Below are 23643 nucleotides of genomic sequence, written 5' to 3'. Positions count from 1 at the left end.
AAAAAAAAAATTTCCTGTGTGGCACAGAGAATATGGGTGCTCATAGCCATTTCAAAGAAATGTAAAAAGTTTTGTAAACGTAGAGCTTTGTAAATGTAAAGCTTTTATTTATAATGTAATGAGTTTTGCATTTTCATGCAATGTTTTAGGCTGCTGAAGAATCTGAAAAGCATCTGCTTAAATTAAAATATTTTCCTTCTGAAATGTTGAACATTCAGCACTTACTCATAAGCATTTCATAGCTGTAAGAGACGTTATGTTATAAAATTCAGTGATAACTTGGTGAAAAATAGTTTGATGTTGTTCTTGATTACAGAGAATTATTGCGCAAATGTAAAAAAAAGTAAATGAAGCAAAATTGAATAACATCAGAAATACTGAATACATCTGTGCATTCCAGTAGCATGCGACATTATATATTCTGACACTGAATTCAGCTACAATGTCTTTGACAACATAATGCAGGGTTATACAATCACTCTGATCTCTTGGTCTGTGGATGACTAACCTAACTAACTTCTAACTCTAAAATCAATTTTGGATAGACCTGACCAAAGACTGTTAGAATTCATAAATTTTCAAAGTACAAAAGTTAAGGAGACAAGTTCATGGGTTTTGGTAGTTCCATCAAATCCATAACCCCTGAAGGAAAAAAAAAAAAAAATGGAAGAGAAAAACACCACACCCTCCCAAAAGCATTTTTTTTTTTTTTTTTTAGTATTCGGATTTGTTCTTTTAACATTTTCAAAAACAAATATTTCTAATTAATTATGGTTTGTTTATAATCTGCTTTTAACTCTTAAAGTATTAGGACATTAGAACATTCCCCAAATAAAATCAAATATACCCACTCAATCTAAAAAAGAACCTCAAAAATATCGGTACCTTTTTAACCTTGCAGGGTTTCTAGCTCAGCCACTGCACCAGAACTTCCATTATTTGTTTAGTCTTCCATTCAGTTTCTCTAGGGACTGTTCTCTGTTCATGAGGTGGAATGGTCATGCCACCACTACATAAGCTGAACTGAAATGTCAGTGTAGTGACTGGTCAGATATGGCCATATACCAAACAAGGACTTCACCCCTCTGTCAAGATAAAATAAAAATCTGGATGTCTTTCTGAACAGTTTATACCGGTACAAATAAAGAGAAAGAATGTTCACTCTATTCTGCTCATCCTTCTCTTTCTTTCTTCCTCTCCTTCTACTTAAGTAGTACGGGAAATTGATTCCATAATGTTAGAAATGGACTATGCCTTTCAGGTATGACCTAAGGTATAAAAAAGAAAAAAAAAAAAAAAAAAGGAAAAAACAGAATGCAGAATTTCTAGAAATACGGTTATTAGGAGCCAAGGGTGGTCTGTCATTGTCCAATATCCAAAAAAAAACCAAAAACCAGAAACTGCTAAAGTACCTCAATATGTAACTTTTTAAGATCTTCAATATACCCTCTTAAGGGGAACTTAGAAATAAAAAAGCTATACTTTAAAGGAGAGACAGGCATGGACTTCAGGAAAAGAAAGAATTTTAAATGACTGTTTCTAAGGGACCAAAACAGCAGCTTTTTGATGGTGATGACTGCATTGATAGCTGAGTGCTCTTAAGAAAACTATCATGTATGTTGAATCTGCCCCATAGACTATTTGGTACCTGTATAACAGGTGACTTGTTAGACAAGTTGCTCACCACTTGTGGGATAAAATACAATAGATTGAAGTTCATAGTAAATAAAATGTATTTAAGTATAAATAATGTAATATCTTTAGAACACAAGAATGGAAAGGACAGGTGAAATAAAATTGATCAAAAATAAAGACTTCCACAAGTTCAGTTGCTTTTCCTGGACTCTGTACACTTTGCTGTGGTCTGAGAATACCTCACTGATTTTCTGTCCGTGGAGTCTATTATTACTCTGTGAAGTGGTCATGGTTCTGCTTCTCAACTCTCCTTCTTCTGCCAGATATTTATATCCCATTTGTAGGTAGCTCATAGCTCTGCCAAATAGTGCTGAGGCAGGATGATGGGGCCATAGCCACACCCAATTCTTCCCTAAGCATCCACTGGCACAGTAAAACAGGAAAAAACACTAACACATGGCTATCCTCTGACTACTACTGAAAGATAGTGGAAGACTACTAACTGTGACTGCCAGGAAAGATAAGGGATCTCCACTTCTGTACAAGAGTTAGAAAATCTGCAGAAGGAGGAACTGTCTCCTGAAGTAGAAGCTGAAGCATAATGGTGCTTGGCAACAATATCTATTAAACAAAATGGTGCAGGATTTGTAAAGCTCTTGTTAGTCTATTTCCCAAAGGATAAATTTTGTGAAGACATATGTTCAATCAGGAGTCCAGGTTTCAGCTACCGATCATTTACTCAGACCCTTCCTGTATGAAGGTACTGGTTACATATTTGAGAAACATATGATCCGCACCTAAAACTCAATTTCAGGAAATGAGATTAATAAGCTTTTACAAACATTGGTCATGTCAGTTTACCTAGAAACTTTGCCTTCTTTTCTATTCATTTTTCTAAATGAAATATCATTCTCCCACATTTAGAAGAAAAAATGAAGTAGGTCCTCCTAAACTTAAAATGAAAGTTTATTGAAACCAAGACACTAGGCTATGTATATGCGTATAATATATATATATATATTTAATAAATGTTTTTGCTATTTGATTACTTTTAGATGCCCTGAGAATATATAGATTGTTACTGGAGATGAGACAGATTTCAGTATTTATTGTCTAATTGTTCTAATTTTCAGAGTAATACCTGTTTAACAGACTTTAAATTCCCTTAAAAAGTGGCTAATGCCATTCATAAAGCTACTTCAATCCCTTTCACTCTAATTTCAGAAAGTTTGACAGCATAGTTGCCTTCTGCAGCTACTTTTAACAGGTGAAATCATAATAAAAGCCTTGGATGTTTAAGCTGATCTTAACCCAGTTATTAAGGTCAGCTAACAGCTCGGCAAATCAATGGACATGGGAAAGAAATGAAGAAAACAATTGTGATGGATATTGCCTAATCAGCCTGTAGCTATTTAGTATGGTGTCTCATTTTCACAGAATCACAGAACTGTAGGGGTTGGAATGGGCCTCAAGAGATCATCGGGTCCAACGCCCCTGCCAAAGCAGGTTCCCTAGAGCAGGTTGCACAGGTAGGCGTCCAGACAGGTCTTGAATATCTCCAGAGAAGGAGACTCTACAACCTCCCTGGGCGGCCTGTTCCAGTGCTCCATCACCCTTACCGTGAAGAAGGTTTTTCACATATTGGTGTAGAACTTCCTGTGCTCCATTTTGTGGCCATTGCCCCTTGTTCTGTCCCCACAAACCACTGAAAAGAGGTTGGCCATATCCCTTTGCCTCCCACATTTCAGGTATTTATAAACATTGGTAAGATCCCCTCAGTCTTCTTTTCTCAAGGCTGAACAGATGCAGGTCTCTGAGCCTTTCCTCATAGGGGAGATGCTCCAGGCACCATATCATCTTTGTGGCCCTCTACTGGACTCTTTCCAGGAGATTCCTGTGTTTTTTTTTTTATTTTTTTTATTTTATTTTTTTTAATTAAAAAAACCAAATGTCTATAAGTCTACTAGCGGAAATGATTTGTCTTTTTTTTTTTTTTCTCCTTTCCCTGGTTAAAAATGATAGTTTAGAATAACTGGAAATATTGTAATATTGAAAACACCAATTTGGAGTTGACTTAGAAAAAAGCTGAAGGAGATTAGGCAGTAGAATACATAGTTTTTCCTTAAACATAGCTTTTCCTTAAACAACAAAAAAACTTTGTACATGATGCATGATATTCTGATGCTTATTGAAAGAGTGACTGTAGTCACTTCTTTGGAAGTGAATTAACTGAGCGCTGTGGACTGATTCCTAAAGATGACGTAGTCTGACACTTACATTGTGGAGATACTTGAGGATGTGAATCTAGTGTCTCAGGAGAGGAAACACCACACATCAGGAGGTGACTTCAGATGTGTTTTCAGTGTTGCATTTTTGTCTCTGTAATAAAAGATGCTAAAGTCCTGAGAAGCAATGAACCTTGTACACTTTGTAACTAAAGCTTTTTTTTCCCCTCCCCATAGGGTGGAAAAACCTACTTATACCATCACATCTTCAACCACTTCAGAAGTGTCAGCTTACTCCAGGTTGCTCCCTGCTAAGGTTTAATCTTCATCACTTCAACTGGATTTGTTGCCATGATCTTGACCTTATGATATCATGGAAATTTGGACTCATCTAAAACAAGAAAAAAAAAAAAAACAATACTTAGGAAAGTTGAAATCAATTAAATGAAGGCAGCATTAACTGAACTGAATCATCCAACTCTTGTGCTTCTGTTTATTTCATACAAAGGTTGATTTGACTAAAGTAACTCAAGGCCACACTTCTGAAAGTCTAACTTCACACCTTCAGCTAAGTCCTCCTAGTTTCCCAAGGGTCTCGATATAGAAAAAATATCCCAGAGGCACACCAATCTTTGAGTATGTTACACAGTCTTGGACTATAATACAGAACTAGGTACATGCCTAACTTCTGGTCTCTGATTTTCTTTCATCCAGCACTTTCTCCTCTAAATATTCCAGATAAGTAAAGTCCATATATTCTTTTGCTGTTCAAAGAACAACCTTCAAAAAGCCTTAAGGATTCTTTCTACTATCAGAAAACATTAATCTTGATCCATGTCATTTCAGAAACAGATGCAACTTGTCTTTGGATTGCTACCTAAAATACTAATCATTGCATAGTACCATCAGGCTTCCCAGTTTCTGCATGCCTTTAAATGGAATATGGTCACAAATTACTGCATTCTCCATCATGGATTTGTATCCCTGGAGCATTCAGGGCTTGAAACAATTAAATTGCTCATCCTACTTGTAAAAGGCTTACTCATAAATTGACTATTTGTTCTACAAATATTACTAGAACAGAGACTTGTACCTGGTACTGAAGTAAATTCTCTATTTACTTGAAAGTTCTTATGCTCTTACAATTTCTCAGTTACAGTATTTGAAACATGCAACTCCTTTGGAAATAAAATTGACAGAACTGTTCTTAGTACTGTTGCAGCAGTATAAATCCCCACCTTAAAACTCCTCCCCAACTATCCTCATCCTAGATCCTCAGTTGGACCTAGGCTGGATTTCTTTAGATGTTTCTTGAATGTTATAACTGATGTTATCTTCTACTTCTGACCCAAACTCATGTTTCTCAATGAAAAACAGTAGCTCTTCTGAGCCTACAAGCCATTTATTGAACACGACATTTATTGAACAGGAAAGAAAAAATTCTGTTACCACTATGCCAGTGGCACAACTTCATTTATCCTTCCTCTGCACGTTCCTCTGTCCATTTACCCTTTAGCTTACAAGACTTAAGGAAACAGTAGGTTTCCTCAAGATCTCTTATTTGTCTCTAATGATCTCTTATTTCATATCAATCAAAATATTTATTTTGAACCATGTCTTAATCATTTTTATACATTATATCACAACTTCAGTAAGGGAGTGATCTGGGGACTTTCTGGGTCAGGACAAAAATCAAAGAGATGTATATAATATACCAGAGTTGTAGCATACACTGCCTTTTACAGAACATTGCCTGATGTCCAGAGAGCTGACCAAGGCAGGGTCTTCAATACAGTAGGGAGGACTAGGTGCTCTTTGGTCCACTCCCATCTTCAGATTTCTCAGATAGGAAGAAAAAAAAAGAAAAGACAGAGCAGATAGTTACAGCAGAAGATGGAAGGAATTGCCACACTGCACAAAAGGTCTCTTCTCACACTTCCATCCCCACTTTATCTTATCACCATAGAGACCTGAAAACCAGCCTAACATCTGTTTAAGCTCAACAGCTCATAGACAGGGATTTCTTCCTAGCATGTCTGTATGCTACTGTGCCTTCTGTACGCAGCTCTAACCAGGAGTACTACTCTCAGCAATATATTATTACACTTCTTGTGCAATATATTATCTTGTGCTTATCACTTTAAGCAGCTCTAGGATCTCTATTTTTGTGCTATCACTCTGGCTTTATAGAAGTATAAATACCTGCATGAGAGAAAAGAAAATGTCCCTTGTTTCTAACAAGTAATGACTTAAAACTTAAGCATTACTACCTTGACAGTATTACTTCATTAAGTACTTATTTCATATGTTATATGCAGGTAAATGTAATTATTTGTGCGAATCCTCTGTCTTCTGGTTCCTTCTCTCCAAGCTGAAAGCCATCATACCCCCAGTGATTTTCACTGTTTAATTTACCTTGTTTTTTTCCTGGCTCATTTCCCTAGTGCATTATCATCATGCTGTTGCTGGTCATGCTTTAATTAACTGAAAAATTGAAGAAAGAATCAGAGAAAGAATATTTAGAGACCTTTTCTTTCTAAATTTAGTCTGACATTTACAGTATCACATAGAATCATCTAGGTTGGAAGAGACCTCCAAGATCACCCAGTCCAACCTCTGACCTAACACTAACAAGTCCTCCACTAAACCATATCACTAAGCTCTATAACTAAACATCTTTTAAAGACCTCCAGGGACGGTGACTCAACCACTTCCCTGGGCAGCCCATTCCAATGCCTAACAACCCTTTCGGTAAAGAAGTTCTTCCTAATATCCAACCTAAACCTCCCCTGGTGCAACTTTAGCCCATTCCCCCTCGTTCTATCACCAGGCACATGGGAAAATAGACCAATCCCCACATCACTACAGCCTCCTTTAAGGTACCTATAGAGAACGATAAGGTCACCCTTGCACCTCCTCTTCTCCAGGCTAAACAACCCCACATTATATACAAAAATATTTCTTAGCATTGTTTTAATTCTCAATTTTTGAAGTAAAACATATAATTCATGATCATGAATTATACGACTGCCACTAATATACACACTGAAGAAGTATTTGTTCTGCACAAAGTCCAGCTATCACATTGAATATGCATTTGCATGTATGGTTAGCTTTAGATATTTGAATAATATTCTAAAAGCCTAGGAATACTTATTTAAATAAGTTCTCAAGCACAAGAATGTGGAAACAAAAACAAAACCCAACAATAATAAAAATAGGCTATTTAGCATTGAAATTAAGCAGATGTGTTTTCAAAAAAGAGGAATTTCAAAAAAAAAAAAGAGTCAAGCTGTATTAAGTTTCTTAAGTTAGGAAAAATTGTCCAATGTCTTTCCAAGAAGATTGACTGGAAATAGTTCTTAAAAAGGAGAAAATGTCAAACCCGAAGGCTGAAATTAGGTGTTATAATGGAAGTACAGTATCATCTAGAAAGATGCAATTATGTTTAAGAATTTACTCAAGGTGATCACTTGAGATCATTAGCTAAAGGTTGATTTTTCATTTTTCTAAGAAGTTATCTTTTATGTCAGTAGAAGTCTGGAGCATGTCAGAAATTCCTGGTTGAGACAAAGCTTTGTTTGATTTTACTTTGTGTTTCATGACGAAGAATTCAGCTAAGCATAATTCTCCTTAAAACTTTGCTGTATTTTTTATTGGATATCTTATCAGCTTTTATTGATAAACTATTAGTTAATTTCTAAGCACAAATTTTAAAATCTAATAGCCAAGATATGCAGTTTCTTCTTTCAGATTAAGAACAACAAAAGAAATTCTTATCTAGATTGTCATAACCCCCTTGTTCTCCAATTCCACACTAGAAGTGTCCCTAATCCTGTTGCTGTTCCTGAGGTATCATCATAAAAATGAATATACCTTTCAATTCCTGTGGCGACACACGTGAAGATGTAGTTAAGAAAATGTCGTTGTTTACTTTGCTACTGTGAGGGAGTGGATTCAACTTAAACCATGTGGACCTGAGTAGTTTACTAAAATGATGAAACTGTTACCAAGTCACTTTATGGAGTAGAGATATTCAAGAAGAGACTTCTTCGTCCTCCAGAATTGTGTGTTACTCTGAGAACATACCAACGTGTCCAAAGCAGTTTGAAGCTAGACAGACACAAGAGGGAATAAAAGTCAAAATTTCTTTCCCTTTTAACCTTTTTCCTTGCCTATATATTTGTTTGTATATGTTTTACACAGCTCTTAGAGAACAAGATGTGGTTTGTGTTCAAGAGCAGAGATCTTATTGAATACAATTTCTTCCATGACAATAGGACACTGACTTACTGTGATATTACCTATGATCTTGCTGCATTTTTCCTCCCCCTCCCCTGAGATAACCATTGGAACATTAGATTGTATCTGTAACTCTCTGGGAAATAAAACACATCAATCAAAGTTTGTAAATAAAAAAAGCAACCCCCTGAATGTTGAGACTTCTGATTTTATTTTGTTAAGCATCAGAAAACCTGCATGAAGTTATTTCATTCATCCCTATAGTAAAGGACTGGATAGTCAAGAATCCCATAAGACCCTATTTAGAAAAAAAAAAAAATAGACAGAAGCACGCTACACCTTAGGAATTTCTTTCATCCCTTCTTACCACCTGTTCCGAAGCCACCATCTGGGATGGATGCTTGTGTGACACTGCTGTATAAGGAGCACAGTGTAAATGGATAGGTGGAAAGCCACCGTGGAGTTCTACTGACAATAAAAAAAGCTGAAAAACTCTTCGCCATTCTCTTGTACTCCAAGAAACCAAATGGTGTTTTTTACGGAGTGGTTTAAAGCTAGTCCATTTTCCCCTTTTTCCTCACTCAGTATTGCTGAAGTGACATATGGTTTCCTCCTGAACATTCTTAGTCCATAGCTGAGGGATTTACAAGGATGTATTCTGCCTATGTGTTTGTACAGGCTTGCTTACTCCCATCGGGGCTTCAGAGGATAACTGCTCACTTCCTACAAATATTTTAGAGTCAGAAGAATAACAGAAAAAAATTGAAAAACAAGCAAACAAACAAGAACCACAAACTGAAAAATATTATAAAATCAAAGACCACAAAGAAATTATTTCATTCAAAGAGAAAGCCTTCTCTCTTGACAAAATATTAGCGCCATGACACACCTATACATCACCAGTAGAGGAAGAAAGGATGAAGTATGGTAATACACGAGCAAGTCATGCATTTGAGAATAAATTTTACTTCTGGGTGGCAAGTACCCATTTTGTTGTTGTTGTTGTTGTTTTTTCTTTTTTTTTTTTTTCTTCCCCTCATAGCTTTAATAACAAGTTTTTAGGACAGGTACTTTATATGGACTTGCAATATGGACTTTTCACCACATTTGCTGTATTTTTTTCCACTAGCATTTTATCCAATTTTATGTTCTTCTCCCTTCTGCTAGCTAGTTCCCAGTTTTAAGCATTTTTTTTCCTCATCTTTAACCTTAAAGTGTTATCTGGCCAGACTAACCTTTGCATTATGCCTGTGTAGTACAGTAACACTTCCAATTATAGTGTATGCATTTTAGAAATGGAGTAAGATGTCCAACATTTAATATGCAACAGTTATTCTGTAATGAGTTCCTGTGTTGCTACTGTAATCTACTGCAGATTCATGTTAATTCACTGTCTGTCTTTTAAGAAATAGAATTCTCTATGTTGTAAACTTAAAATCTTCAGTTTTCTTTCATCTGTTTCATATAATCCATTTACTTGAAGGGCTACACATCTGAGATGAAATAGACTGGACAGAACTTTTGTAAAGTGTTACAGCAAACATGAGACTTTGGCAGGTGGTGGTACAATAGGTTGGTTTTAGTTGCAATTATGATGTGATTAGAAACATCAAGCCATAAAAAAAAAAAAATAAAAAAATTGCTGTCTTTGCCAAAAAAACAAAAAAATACAGTTAGCATTTTCATAGGCTTTACACAGAGCAAATGCATGCTAGCTGCACCACAACAGTTGGGAATATTTTTCTTCTTCTATGAAGTTTTTCAATTATAACAACTTCCCTAATAATCATTCAATTAAACAGATTTTGCTCAAACTACCTGCTGTTCCAATAAATAAAAAGACTTACCATCTCATTTTATTTTTTTCCCCTATTATTCAGCTAGTCTTACCTAAGTAACTTTGGAAATATGGTCATTTTTTTATTATTATTGAATAAAAAAATCATGTAAGATTATCTAGTACAAACACCTGTTCCATGGCAGAATTATTCATACCTAATTAAGTCCAGATTGGTTTAAATCAGACAAATATATCAGTGGAAGTTTAAGATCTATAAACTTAAGCACTGTGTTTCTGTTTATCTCAACATCAATTACAACAGTCAGGACAGTGAAAAACTGTTTAAATATGCCTTATTGTAGTACTGGGCCACACTGATTCTCCCTCATCTCTCCTCTCCACAATGGAAGGAAACACAATTTCTTCCATGTGATATCCAAAAAGGGACAAAATAATTCAGCCACTATTAATCCGTTAGTACCAAGTAGAATAGAAACACTATACTAAATGTACTACAAATATCATTCCTTTATTCATTTCTTAAAATGTTTGTTTTAATAGCAAACTGACCTTGTTGGTTCGCATTCAGTTTGTAACCTACAATAACTTAGATCCTTTTCTCAGGAAATAGTACTACTTCATAGCAAATCCTCAACCTGTATTTCTGCATTTGATGACTTCTACTAAGGCCAGAATATTTTTCAGATGTTTATTATTGTAGTTCAAAGTGTCATAGAAAATTAGAGAAATATTAAAACAACAAACCAAAAAATTCAACCTGATCTTCCAATAGAACAGTAGCTATTCTTGCAACTGCTGGACAGTTTAATGAACTTACTGTATTATAATGGTCCTTGGTGAAATACAAAATACTACCATAACCAGAGCAGAGCAATGAAATCCTTTAGGTGAGACAATTAACATTTAATTATTACTCTTTGCATAGTTACCCCATCAGTTTTGCATCCATCTTAAAACATTTCTTTGGGGAAACACTGGCTTCCCTAACTTACTTGGAAAGCTCTCAGACAAAAAGAAGGGTTAAGGAAGAAGCAGGATAGCATAATAATGAATGTTATACCATCTTATTATATAAGTTTAACTTCATTATCAGAAGTACCTCCTTGATTGTGATATAAAAATATGTTTAGTTTGGAGCACCATAGTTCACAGCACTAGTTGGCAAAGACACTAGTTGGCAAAGAAATTGAAAAGCAAGTCAGACTTGTTTTAATCTTTATACTGATTTGAAAGGGGGTAGAAGCACATCCTGCTTAGTAGCAAGATATTATCATTAATAGGCTCCAGAACAGCATAAAAAAACTAGTAAGACAACATAGTACAGAAAAAAAAAGCTCCAATTTACAACTAAGTTACCAGATTTTTATACTGCAATTTATGTCGTATGTCTCAGAATACACAAAAATAAGAAGTAGAATGAGACTATTAGAATCTTTAAAAAGCAGAAATTACATCTAATTTCCCATAACTACTTTTTTTTTCCATACAGAAATAAACCAGGTGATATGAAACTTACAAGTGGAGAAAAAATAAAAGCTGTCAGAGTAAGCGCATGAGGAAACTTTGGAAAAAAATTGAATATTTCTATCCTTTTTCTTGATACTGAAGACAGGTTAGGTGTCTGGCCCAGTGCACTGCTGTTGTATAATTGAGATTACTCAAACTAAACCAGGTATTCACAACGCAGTGTGAATGGGGGACACCACGGTCTCTCCAAAACACAGTACTAACAGCAAGAAATCCTTCTTATCTTCCTTAGTCCATTTGCCTTTAAAACCTCGCAGGAAATATTGTGGCCTTGTTATATATCGAAAGGATAATGTACTTTGTCAGAGGTACTCTCTTCCCAATTTTAAAAAGGGAATTATCTTTTAAGTACACCTGTAATTATGAGATTGTATGAAGAATAATTATTAGAAGAATATTCATAAGCTCTCAAGGTTTATGAATGCAGAAAAATGCTTACAAGAATACTGTGTTCAGTTTTCAGCTCCTCACTACAAAAAGGATATGGATGTGCTGGAGCATGTCCAAAGAAGGGCAATGAGGTTGGTAAAGGGTCTAAAGAAAAATCCTTCGGAGGAGTGATTTTTTAGAGAAGAGGTAGCTCAGGGAAGAACTTATTGCTCTCTACAACTACCTCAAAGGAGGCTGAAGCAAGGTAGGGGGCTCAGTCTCTTGTCACTTCTTGCTTTGGAGAAGAGGAAATGGCTTCAAGTTGCACCAGGGAGGTTTAGGTTGGATATTAGGAAAATTTTCTTCATTGAAAGGGTTGTCAGACATTGGAACAGGGTGCCCAAGGAAGCAGTCGAGTCACCATCCCTGGAGGTTTTTAAAAGATGCGTAGCTGTGCTTAGGGACGTGGCTTAGTGGTAGACTTGGCAGTGCTAGGTTAACAGTTGGACTCGATCTTAGAAGTCTTCTCCAACCTAAACGATTCTATGATTCTAAGAAGTACATAGATGAGAAAGCAAGATTAGTTCTGAGTGAATCTGAAACACATTGCTTATGTCTTTAGACACCATTTTATGTGTAACAGAACAAGCACCCTGCTTGTGCTATGAGAGTGAGCTGCCTAAGGACAGTTCAGAAGTGTAGTAAATTTGCTTCTAAAATGAAAAGTTTTAAATTAAGATTTATTTCTTCAAGCCCTGCAATGAAGGAAAAACATTCCAAAAAGCTCTGCTTTTTGAGTAAACTTTGCTAAGGAAACCAACCAGCAAAGCAAGATGGCTGAGGATTTTGGAAGAATTATGAGTACTATGCTCTGCCAGACAGCTGCAGGATTAATCACATCCTCGGCAGCTACAGGAGAGAAGTTCTCCATGGAGGTATGCAAAAACTACTTTTTTTTCTTTCACAAACCATCACAGAAAACTTACTTCTTCAATGCCCAAACACGTTTCCAGTCATAGATAGACCTCCATCTATCATGATGAAGCTGATATCACCTTTTTTTAGACTGTTCCTGCATCGGTCTCTACCTATCTCATTTCTGTTTACTACTGTGCACCGTTTACTATTATGTGGCAGTGCTGTGAGGCAGAGACCTTTGTTCTGTAATTACATACTCCATAGCAACATGTAATCTTGGTCTTGATTATGGTTCCAAGGTGCTGCTGTGGCAGGAAAGAAGAACAAAGTGATCTTAGAGCTCTATCTCTGTCTAGGGCCACAGACTCAAATTGGAAAGAACTATTCATTATTTCTGCTGAGTTATAAGTCACCAAGTCTTTTGCAGAAGGTTGGTAATCATAACAATTGTCATTTTACATAGGGCATAGACCAGAAAGGTGTGCTGTGGTTTGGCTTGTTTTTCCTTCCACATTCATATAATAAACTGTGTGCAAAGAAGAAAAATAAGTACTATAATACCCTGGACTGCACATTTGAGTGCAGAAGTCTAGCCATTCATTGCTACCTTAAGTTCTACTTCTGACATACAGAAAACACATTGGTAACCAAACCTCATTAGTAATTTCCTGAACTCTGAGGAAATCATTTTGAGAAGCTTCCCCTGACAAGACTTTGTAAGCTAAATCAAAAGCCTTTCTGATGAATAACAGTAGGTTTTAGTTATTTCCTACAGTAAACTCCATTCATTTTGAGTTAGACAACAGCTTGCATGTTGCAAATTCATAACACAGTCAAAAATGTTACTGTGGTTTAAACTCACACTTAAGAAAAGGTGTTTCCTGAACTGCTACAGAGATGAGGCCTTTGGTAAGGTTGAGATTACTTTTCTGCAGTGAAATGACTGCAGAAATTACACACACTGAGCTTTAAGGACTCTTGAGCCTTATAAGAATAAGGAAGATATAGCAGAAAGGCAAAATTCTCAAACTCACAAAAAAATTTACCTGTGGAAGACTCATTTGTAATACTTGGTGGCTCATTAGCATACAAAGTTGATGTTCAAATTTGAGTAAATTCTTCAAATTAAGAAAAACATTACTGACACTTTAAAATACATTAGAGATGAGTCTACAGAAATATCTTCCAGACACATTAACATTATGTAAAAAGCCTACTGAAATTAATACAGAGAAGTACTACTCAGTACTTCAAATAATTTGCATTCTGTACATACAAAACCAAATAATCCACTTTATAATATGACATAATTTCAGTTGATAACCTAATGAAAATGCAAAATAATTCCAGTAGGTTGAAGAAAAATTTGTGAAGAAATCATTAATGGAATTTCCTCAATGGAAAGCTTTTGTATCTCCCTTACAGAAAGGGTTAAAGACAAGTCATATTGGACAGATGCATTTCAATAACTGTCTTCAGAGACTTAAAACACAACCCACCCTACTTTTTCCAGGAAACCTTGGACAAGCAATATTTTTAAATTGTGAAGCTCTAACAGTGGTTTAGGTAAAATCCAAGTGGACTAGGTTCCCCCCCCCCCCCCACACACACATTTTTCAGAAAGAAAAATAAGCAACAATTCTTCTAGGGTCAGTCTAATCAAAACAGAAGTTAGAAAAACAAAATCTTTGTTTTTAAACAAAGAAAAAAGAAATAAGATATTTTAGAACAGTGCAGGATGCCTGATGTGCTGTACAATATTTACACCTATGGCCTTGCTGCCAATCTCTATTACAATGGTAAAGTGATTGAAATATGGACCACATTCTTGTGTAAATTTCACCCTGAATGACTCTAGACCATTTATAACCTTTTCATATATTGTCATCTTTATGCAAGTATGATTTGGTTATGATTAATATAATAAAAGGTTATCCAAAGGTTTATTTAAGGACTGGAATACAGAAGCTCATGGTTCTCATTTATTGACTCTTAAACTTGAAATTCCTGCAATATTTAACTTATGAAGTTTATTTATCTATTTGTTCTTAAAAAGTCAGAGCCATACTAAAATTGAAATAACTGATTCCCATATTAGGCACATAACCTGGAACTCCAGCCAAGTGTAAGGAAGAGCTTTTCTGAAATACAGCTTGATTTCAATCATGTGAGTGAACAATGCTGGAAGGTGCTCTTATTTTAAGTCTGTCCCCAGATCATAAGAAAAGCATTTGCAGTTTTATGGAGATTTCATCATTCTCTCTTTCAAAGCCTCATCAGCTCTAGAGGACAAATCTGTCTCAGCCAACCTAGTACTAAAAAGGAAGATGTTCATTTAGTCTATTTAGTCTACCTTTTTTCTTCCCAACATAGGGCAGAAGGGCTTTTGTTTCTGTAGTTACTAAGATATTTCCTTTGAACTTCTTCCAGAATACTTTTATCTCTTCCACATGCACTGACACACTTCCCTGTGAAGTATGTATACATTTGTGAAACCCTCTGTGATTCATCACCAGACCCTTGCTGGATGTAGTAGAGGAAGTTTAGTCCATTGTCAGAAGCAAGTTTCTGACTTGCAGGTTGACATGTTTTAATATTTAGCAATTTATTACTATATATTGACTTCAGAATACTACAAGTAATAGGTTAAGTCAATAACACTTATTCTGGGTTGTGTTTTTTTTTAACGTTATTCAGCAAAGCTGATTCCTTTTTACTAGGTATTTAGCTGCAGTTCCATTCTCTAATTAAAGAGAGCATTATTCTGAAATTACCAATTTAAGAAAAAATGAATTTTATTAATATCTGTACATAAACTCAGGAATTATTAGGATTAAATAGGATTTATTTTTGGGGGTGGGCACAAAAGTCTGTCAATCTAGTTCCTACCATACCTTGACAATATTTATCATTTTTTAAAACTATTTCCACATCAGTTTTCAGAACGGAACCCTTTTTAGTTTTTCTCCAAAACCATTCCCTTTCAACTCACAAAACAAGTTTTCATTAAATGAAGAATATCAACACCCATTCTAAACTGACAATAAACATAGAGGAAAAAAATAAGAAAACAAATACCTTATTTTTTAAATGGTTACTTTAAAAAATCTTTTACATAGAAAAGTGATCTACAACAGCGGTTCTTAAAGTGCAGTTCTTTGAGCATAGATGATTCCTAAACCATTAAGAATTGAGATGTTTTAGTAGTAGAATACAATGCTCAGCCTCCCTCCCCTTACTCTAAGGTCCAGTGCTTCACTTGCTGCTTGACATACAACTGCTTTTTTTGCTACCTGAATTGTTCACTAAAATGCCTAAAATTTTGGTCTATATTGGGAGTCTTCAACACCTGATACCCCTAGTGGTAGGAAGGTTAAATCAAAACGGCGTCGTTTGGGCTAACAACTGCTTTCTAAAGAGAGGGAGACAACAGACTTCTCTTAACAGAATTGGCACCACATCCAAAAGAGAAAAGGACTTAGGGCTGGAGAGTGCCTCCTTTCTTGCGTGGGTGCAGTAGGTGAAAGGACAAAAATGATTGTATTAATATCATTATAGTGTTACACACAAGTCTATTTTTCTTGAGAAACTGATATCTGGATGAAACTGGAAACCAGGCTGCCTAGGTTCTCATGAAGGCAAGCAAAAGTTCAAAGCACCATAGAATATCCTTAATTGGAAGGGACCCACAAGGATCATTGAGTCCAACAACTGGCTGCACACAAGACCACCCACCCTAAAAATCAAACCGTATGTCTGAAAGCATTGTCCAAACACTTCTTGAGCAGGCTTGGTGCTGTGACTACTTCTTTGGGGAACCTGTTCTAGTGGCCAACCACCAGTGAAGAACTTTTTCCTAATGTACAACCTGAATCTCCCTGATGCAGCTTCATACCATTCCCTCAGGTACCATAACTGGTCACCAGAGAGAAGAGACCACTGCCTGCCCCTCACCTCCCCCTCATAAGGAATCTGTAAGCCACCATGTGGTTTGCCCTCAGTCTCCTCTAGGCTGAACAAAGCAGTGACCTCAGCCACTCCTCACGTCTTCACCTCTAGACCCTTTGCCATCTTTGTAGCTCTCCTTTGGACACTCTAACAGTTTTATGTCTTTCTGCAGCACACAAAGCTACACATAGTACTTGAGGTAAGACTGCACCAGTGAAGTGTAGAATAGAACAGTCACTTCCCTTGACCTGCTATCAATGACATATCAGCTGGGACCTCTCCAGATTCCTAAGACCATTGAAAATCAATTGAGATAGGTCTCATGATTACATCAGCTGGCCCTCTGAGTACGCTGGGATGAGAATCCTGATGAGTCCTGTGCGCTTATACAGATCCAGCTAAAGCAGCAAATCCCACACAAGTTCAGGTTTATCATTACTTCAGTCGCAGTCCTCCAAACTGGGACCCACAGAGCCCATCATCAGTGTTGAAGACAGGTGAAAAAGGCATTAACCATCTCTCTCTACTTTGTCTGCATTCCTATTTGTGAGGTTACCACCCCCAATAAGTAATGGACCAATATTAACTCCAGTCTTCCTTTTGCTGTTAGCATACTTATAGAAAGGTTTTTTGTTGTTGTTGTGGTGGTTTTTTTTGTCCCCCACAGTACTGGCCAGCTTCAACCACATAAAATTTCTCCCTACAATTGTGCACAGCATCTCTGTGGTCCTCCCATATCATCAAACTTTGCTTCTAGTGACCATATACTTTCTGTCAACAGGCTGAGCATTTCCACCTGGGCACACCTCTCACAGGTGTGCTCATTGCTGCTGGTCACTGACAGGAAATTCAGGGACACTCTACAGCCTGAGACCTGGATGGCCACATGTTCTTTTAGTTCTTTCAAATGTTGTCTGGACATTTGTGTGGGGACACACATACACGCCAGCTTAATCTGTTGATTAAAACTATTCAGGGACCATGAAGTGACATGTCTGTGCACAAGCATAGACTACAGTACAGGGCTCCCATTAACATTACGATACAAAACTCCCACTCCCTTAACCTTAAGTGAGCAGTCTCATTTATGTATATTTTGTATAGTCAGAAAAGTCATATATAGTCATCATATAAAATCGTATATATTTATAAGAGTCATATAAAGTCATCATTCAAAAAAAAATCTTGGTTTCAAGACTGTACCACATCCTCTGCTACCATTAAAGATTGCTAGCAATCAGTAAGCTATCAGTAGTGGCAGGTGATCTGCTGCTGATTTTACTGAGGTAACCAGTAAAAATATCCAGCCGTTGAAGCTTTCTATTTGCAATTGTCTAAAGACAGCTGCCTAAATACTGAATGGATAACAGAACAGACTGGTCTTTTACTCAGGGAATGTGGATACTCCTAGACACAAGTGTCTTTGACAGCTCAAGAAAGATGTACATGATACTACAGTTCTTTCTCATAGGAACGTTAACAAAAGTTTAACCTCTTTGAAGAGAGTAATAAAGGAATTGCAATAAAGACTTGTCTAAAGTTATGCCTGAATTCACTCACCACCTGGTATCCCTAATTATCTAATAACCATTGTTAAACATTGGGGGAGTTTAAGTTATAAGGACAAATCTAGATGAGGAGGTCATTCTTGATTCCACTGACTCAATACTAATAAATGAACATTTAACCTAATTACCTACCAACTCATCTATCACAGCAGCTACATGAATTTTGCTGAAGACGCCTATCTAATCTGTTAGTAACGATCTGGTAACATGCAATAAGAAAACTTCCAGTAAACCTTTTATTTAACTTTAGTTAATTATGTATACCCATCAGAAATGTGGGGGAGTTATGAAACCAGCAATAGGTAAGACAAATGAATTCTAGTGGGAGTACAGTGAGAGTGGCACCTTCAGATGCTTCACTGCTCTACACCGTTCTTTTATTTGCCTGTGCAACACATCTGCATCAGCTCCAGCAGACTTCCAAATAGGATCCTAATTTAGCTGTAAGGAGTTATTTTAAGCTGACTAAACCATTAAGACAGTTCCCAACATATATTATTTATTAAAATGAAGGCAATGTTTTTCAGAAAATAACAGTGTTCCAACATGGAATAAGAACTGCTGTCTACAGAGAGAGACATTCAGCAGTCAAGATGTGTTGACACAGCTGCAGGACCTGGCAGCTGACCCAGTTTCATATGGCTCTGCTCTTTTCTTCCTCTTTCTTAAGATTTAGGGAAAAGTTTTGGACAGTTTCTCAACTGACCTGACTGTTTTTGCGTGCAAGTTGTTACAAGACTGCCACTGTCTGGCATAGACAGCTTTGGCCACTGTACTTCCAGTAGTGTTATGAAGTCAAACCAATGCCTGTATTTGAATATAAAGTTGGTTGTTAGCACATGACTAAGTCAAGAGTTGCATGAAGACAGATCAAGTAAGATGAAACACAGACGAATTAAATCATACGGGTGGAAGAGAACCATGAGAAACTCATATTGAGTTTGTTTAGCCAGATGTATCATTGGTCTTTTACTTTCCTAAACATGAAAGCCTTTCATGACAGATATACCATACAACTCGAACAGCACCATGAGAGGAGCAGGCGAAGAGGAAGAGGAGGAAAAGGACATATTTCAACACAGACTCACTAGGATTATGAAATGTTTGTTTTAATTCAGTAGTGACCAACCATAACTGTTTTGCCTGGAAAAGCACCAGATAAGAAGTAGCTCTAACAGAGCACATATTTTTAAGACAAATCTGTCTTTCCTTTTTGTGAAAAATGAATAATTACCTTATATGACAATCTCATGCTGCCAAGAGAAGCATAAAGAGACTCCAACAGTTAGACTTTTCCCCAAAGCAAAACTTGTAGTTTTCACCCCTCTTTAAAACTACCCCAAACACTTAACATTGTTGTGGCTTATCTTGGAATAATTTATAGAAGCTCCTCCAGAAAACATTCACTTTTATTACAAGGGGAAAAAGGGCAGAAGTTTTGTTCCTGTACCTTTTCAAGTTTTAAACTATCCCAAATAGGATCTACTGTAAGAGGTGTATTATAATTAAAAGGGGGAAAAAGAATCTTTACTCCTGTTTTGAGTACTGGTTGATGAATTATTCATCCATAAACAACTGGAAAAAAAAAGCACTAGAGTAACCATAAAAAGTAAGGTTCAAAGAAAAGATAGGAGGGTTTTTTTAGAAACACTCCCTTGGTACAGATATTAAAAACTTCCTCCATAGCTACCAACTTTTATTTATTAATATTGGAATTTTTTCCTTCCATCATGTTCATTCAGCTGATTTTTGCAACATGTATTTGCAGGAAATTATCTTATTTCTCACACCCTACTCCTTGACAAATCTTAAGCCAATAAGATTTGATTTAACAACACTTGCAACAGGTCCTAAAATTTAACCAATAGCATGTCAAGTATTTAATAGATTATAATAAATTTCAATAATAAGGTTATATATTTTAGACACTATTACATAAGCTTCTTTATTTAACAGTGCTATGAAGCAGTTTTTGTCACAACAAGAATCAACACTTTTTCATTGACTTTTGAACTTCTACAATGCAAAATAAACATTCCACATTTGCTACATAACCAGAGCAAAAAAGGTGACAAATTCATAGTTCTCGGCAGCCTTATTAATCCTGTAAACAGATTATTTGGGGGGTGGGGTGGGGGGTGGGGGGGGGAGTTGTTCCTTCTGGGATCAAGTGAGAGAGTTAGATGAGTTAGATGTCTTTGAAGAGCTCTGAAAGAAAGTCCTGTATGGCTAAGTTATGTATGTCCTTCCTCACTTGGCAGGTGCAGAATTCCTGGCAGATTGCTAGCCCATCTTATCCATATGTCTACCTGATGGAACATATAAAAAAAACATAAGAACCGATAGGAAAGTCAATCATCCCTTACTATAACAGTCTCCCTCAGTCTAAGAATTAGAGATGAGATGCTGTTAAGATGCATGATAAAATGATGTTTCTATCTTTCACTTAGTTGTAAGATAGCTGGGCACACTCCTTCCACACCTCAAGAAAGCATCCTCAAAATCTTCTGAAGTTGGGCCAACAAGTAGTGAGCATTAGGGAGTCTTAGGGCCAGATCTAAGACAAGCAATGAAGCTGATGGCAGCTTTATATCTTAAACAATTTTGCCCATCCTCTACCTCCTCTCCAAGGCCACAGAGCTGGAAGCATTATGGACAGTGGGGAAAAGGAGTAAGATAAACAACAGATTTGCCAGCAGGGACTCCAGAATCCAGAGTATCTCTTTCACATCGTATTATTTGAAATTATTTTTGTCAGCTTTTTCCTCCTTTGACCCCAGAAGTCTTGAACTGCTAGTCCATACGCCTTGACACAATTCATCTATGCTCAGGCAGACACACATTCTCAAGAGAAAAAGGTAAACAATACTGTATTAATTTGTCCCAGTTTTTCAGAACTATTAAGTCATTTAAATCCATTTCCTATTTGTATAATCCCTAGACTTTAGTTTCTAAAACTTTCTGCTACTGCAAATCACCCTGAGGCTCATCTATGCCTGTGCAGCTCACCTTGAATGCAATATAACCATTCCTTCAGGATCCCCCTCCCCGAAAGACAGTAACATCTCAGTCTAAGGTGAGAGATAGGTGGAATTACTTCCCTCAAATATTTACATTAGATAATCATCTTTTCTCTAACTTCTGATAATGGTCTCTACTCTAGTCTTAGTAATCCAAGCAGAATAAAAGGAATTAGATTAGCGGGAAAAAGATTACCCTGTTCTTCCTAAAGATGGACAGCAGCCCTAAACAAAAATCCAAGATTTATATATTTGAACTACATTTCCCTGTCCAAGTCTCTACCAGAGCAGGCTGTATCTGTCCATCTCCATAAAAAGACATTAAAAAAGTGGATTACCAGGTAAAACTGTATACCTGGGATATTTTCCATACTAGACAGTATGGTATGAAGGGACTATATACCCAAAGAATCTAGATTTGTCTTATGCTCTTGGTGTTTCAGTTGGATTTTGGTAGACTGGGTCACACATTACAGTTTAAGTCAAAAGTCAAACATACCAACATTCTAAAGCTGATGGGAAATCACCATACTTCACAGAACTCACAAAAGAAAATAAATAACCAGTTAGAGAGAATATGCATTCCATGTTAATTTTTAGAGATTTTGGAAGATCAAGAGTATGCCAGATTTTTAATAGATAGGCTTTAGGAAACACTAATAAAAAAAAAAAGTTTATTTTAACAGGGTTTATTTTAGCAGCAGAAAAACTGCTGTGTTTTGTCCCATGAGGATTGCAGCTCTGATGCTTCCTGAATAGATCTCGCCTTTCTAAAATTCTCTTAGCTAAAGCAGTTACAATACAGATTAAAGGCCCTAAAAATAGTAATTCAAAGGATATTTCTGAATTTTAATCTTTCTGATTCCCTCTCAAGGCAGCTAGCATGCAAGAGGACTCTTCTCTCTCTGGAGAGAGGATAAGGAGTGAAGCTGCTCTAAGAAAGCTTATGCCTGGACAGAATGATAATCCTGCAATCATTTTCTATATCTAATGAATCAATATAGCTATTTCTCATGCTTTAAAGTCAGAAAATAGGCTTGAATTAGGACTTCTCTGAACCACCTCCTCCCTTCAAAATGCTAAGCATTAAGACTCCTACTAAAGAAGACATAAGGCATAGACCACCTTCAAATACATAATTAACAAAATACTTTCTCAGGGCTAGAAGTGGTTTCTATATACTAGAGAAAGAGTTTTAAAAAATAGCTTTCATACATAATTTTCTAGGTAAATTGCCTCTATTCCTGGAATTACATATATTTTTTAATTGAAGAGCAAATAATTCAGAACAGTAGTTACTATTAAGGTTATCTAAAAGGACAAACTAAACCTTCATTTAGAAATCTTTAAGGAATGGATAGTACTCACCTAGAATCTATACTTGCTCTTCTTTTCCTCTGCATATGTTGTTTGTACAATGCAAAACAATCCTCTTTCTTCATCTTCACATAGGAGCAGAGAGGTTTTGATGGTTATAACTTATCTGAAGAGTTAATACCTTTCTTGTTGATAAGAGCAGATATCACAATGTTGCAAGACTGTTGGTACTTTTCTTATTGCCTAAAAAACATCTCAGACAACTCTATGATTTTGAAACTGGAACTGATTTTTTGTTTTTAAATTACACTCCGAAATTGCCTTCTAACTGCCCTTTGATAATTGAACAACTAAGATGATGGATCTAAGGCACTAGAAGACAAGTATCTGGTCAGGAACAATTGTGTTTGAAGACATACCTCTCACCATTGTGAAAGGGACAATTCTGTATAGCAGACACCAGAACCCTTAATAGGTATAAGTTTCTGGAGAATGTGATGTTTTGTGTGGTAGCTTCTGAATCCCTTCTGTGGTAAAGCTTGGTATCTATTTATGGAATAATTCATTTGCCAAGGCCATGATGTCCTGGAACATGTAAGTAGTCTCAGAACAGGTGCTCCACCTTGATTACTTCTCCTGGATTTGCCTCTTCCAGTGTTTGCACCACAACCACTACCCAGACACTCCAGTGATTTAATGAGCAGAGAAACTTTTTCTGTACCAGAGACCATAGTCATTCAGCCAGCCTTGCAGCTTGGGCTGTTATCAGATGGTTTCCTTTTTCAGACAATATACCAAGCAATAAACATAGCCTCATACATTGGGTCCAAACACCACAAAGACCTACCACTTCAGCAGTATGAATATGAAGTATCAAAGCCACAACAATTTCATATGGAGAGAATAATTTCCTTACATGTTGACTGATTATTTTAATTATTATACTGAATATTATTAGGCAACTACTGAGAATTGATTTGGTTTATCTGCTTTACCTATATGCTAAATACACAAGTGAAGTTCCAGTCTTTCATCAGAACCACATGCTCCATTTATGACAACTTGGTTATTTT

The 23643-nt window shown here is 36.3% G+C and overlaps 1 long non-coding RNA gene across 1 annotated transcript in view; it reads right to left on the bottom strand.

Annotated features, from left to right (window-relative positions):
- Positions 1-1189: 1189 nt before the first annotated feature.
- The window catches only part of LOC310895860, a 39876-nt gene continuing 17422 nt past the window's right edge, over positions 1190-23643 (bottom strand). Inside the window, exons 2-5 of the long non-coding RNA XR_014581005.1 lie at positions 7737-7973; positions 6276-6344; positions 5576-5690; positions 1190-4251 (exon numbers count right to left, since the gene is read on the bottom strand). This is a non-coding gene — a long non-coding RNA (uncharacterized lncRNA). The remainder of the gene's footprint in view (positions 4252-5575; positions 5691-6275; positions 6345-7736; positions 7974-23643) is intronic.

Source organism: Anser anser (genome assembly GCF_964211835.1).
Source record: "Anser anser genome assembly, chromosome: 2".
Classification (NCBI taxonomy): Eukaryota; Metazoa; Chordata; class Aves; order Anseriformes; family Anatidae; genus Anser; species Anser anser.
This window is presented reverse-complemented; position numbering and strand designations above follow the sequence as displayed.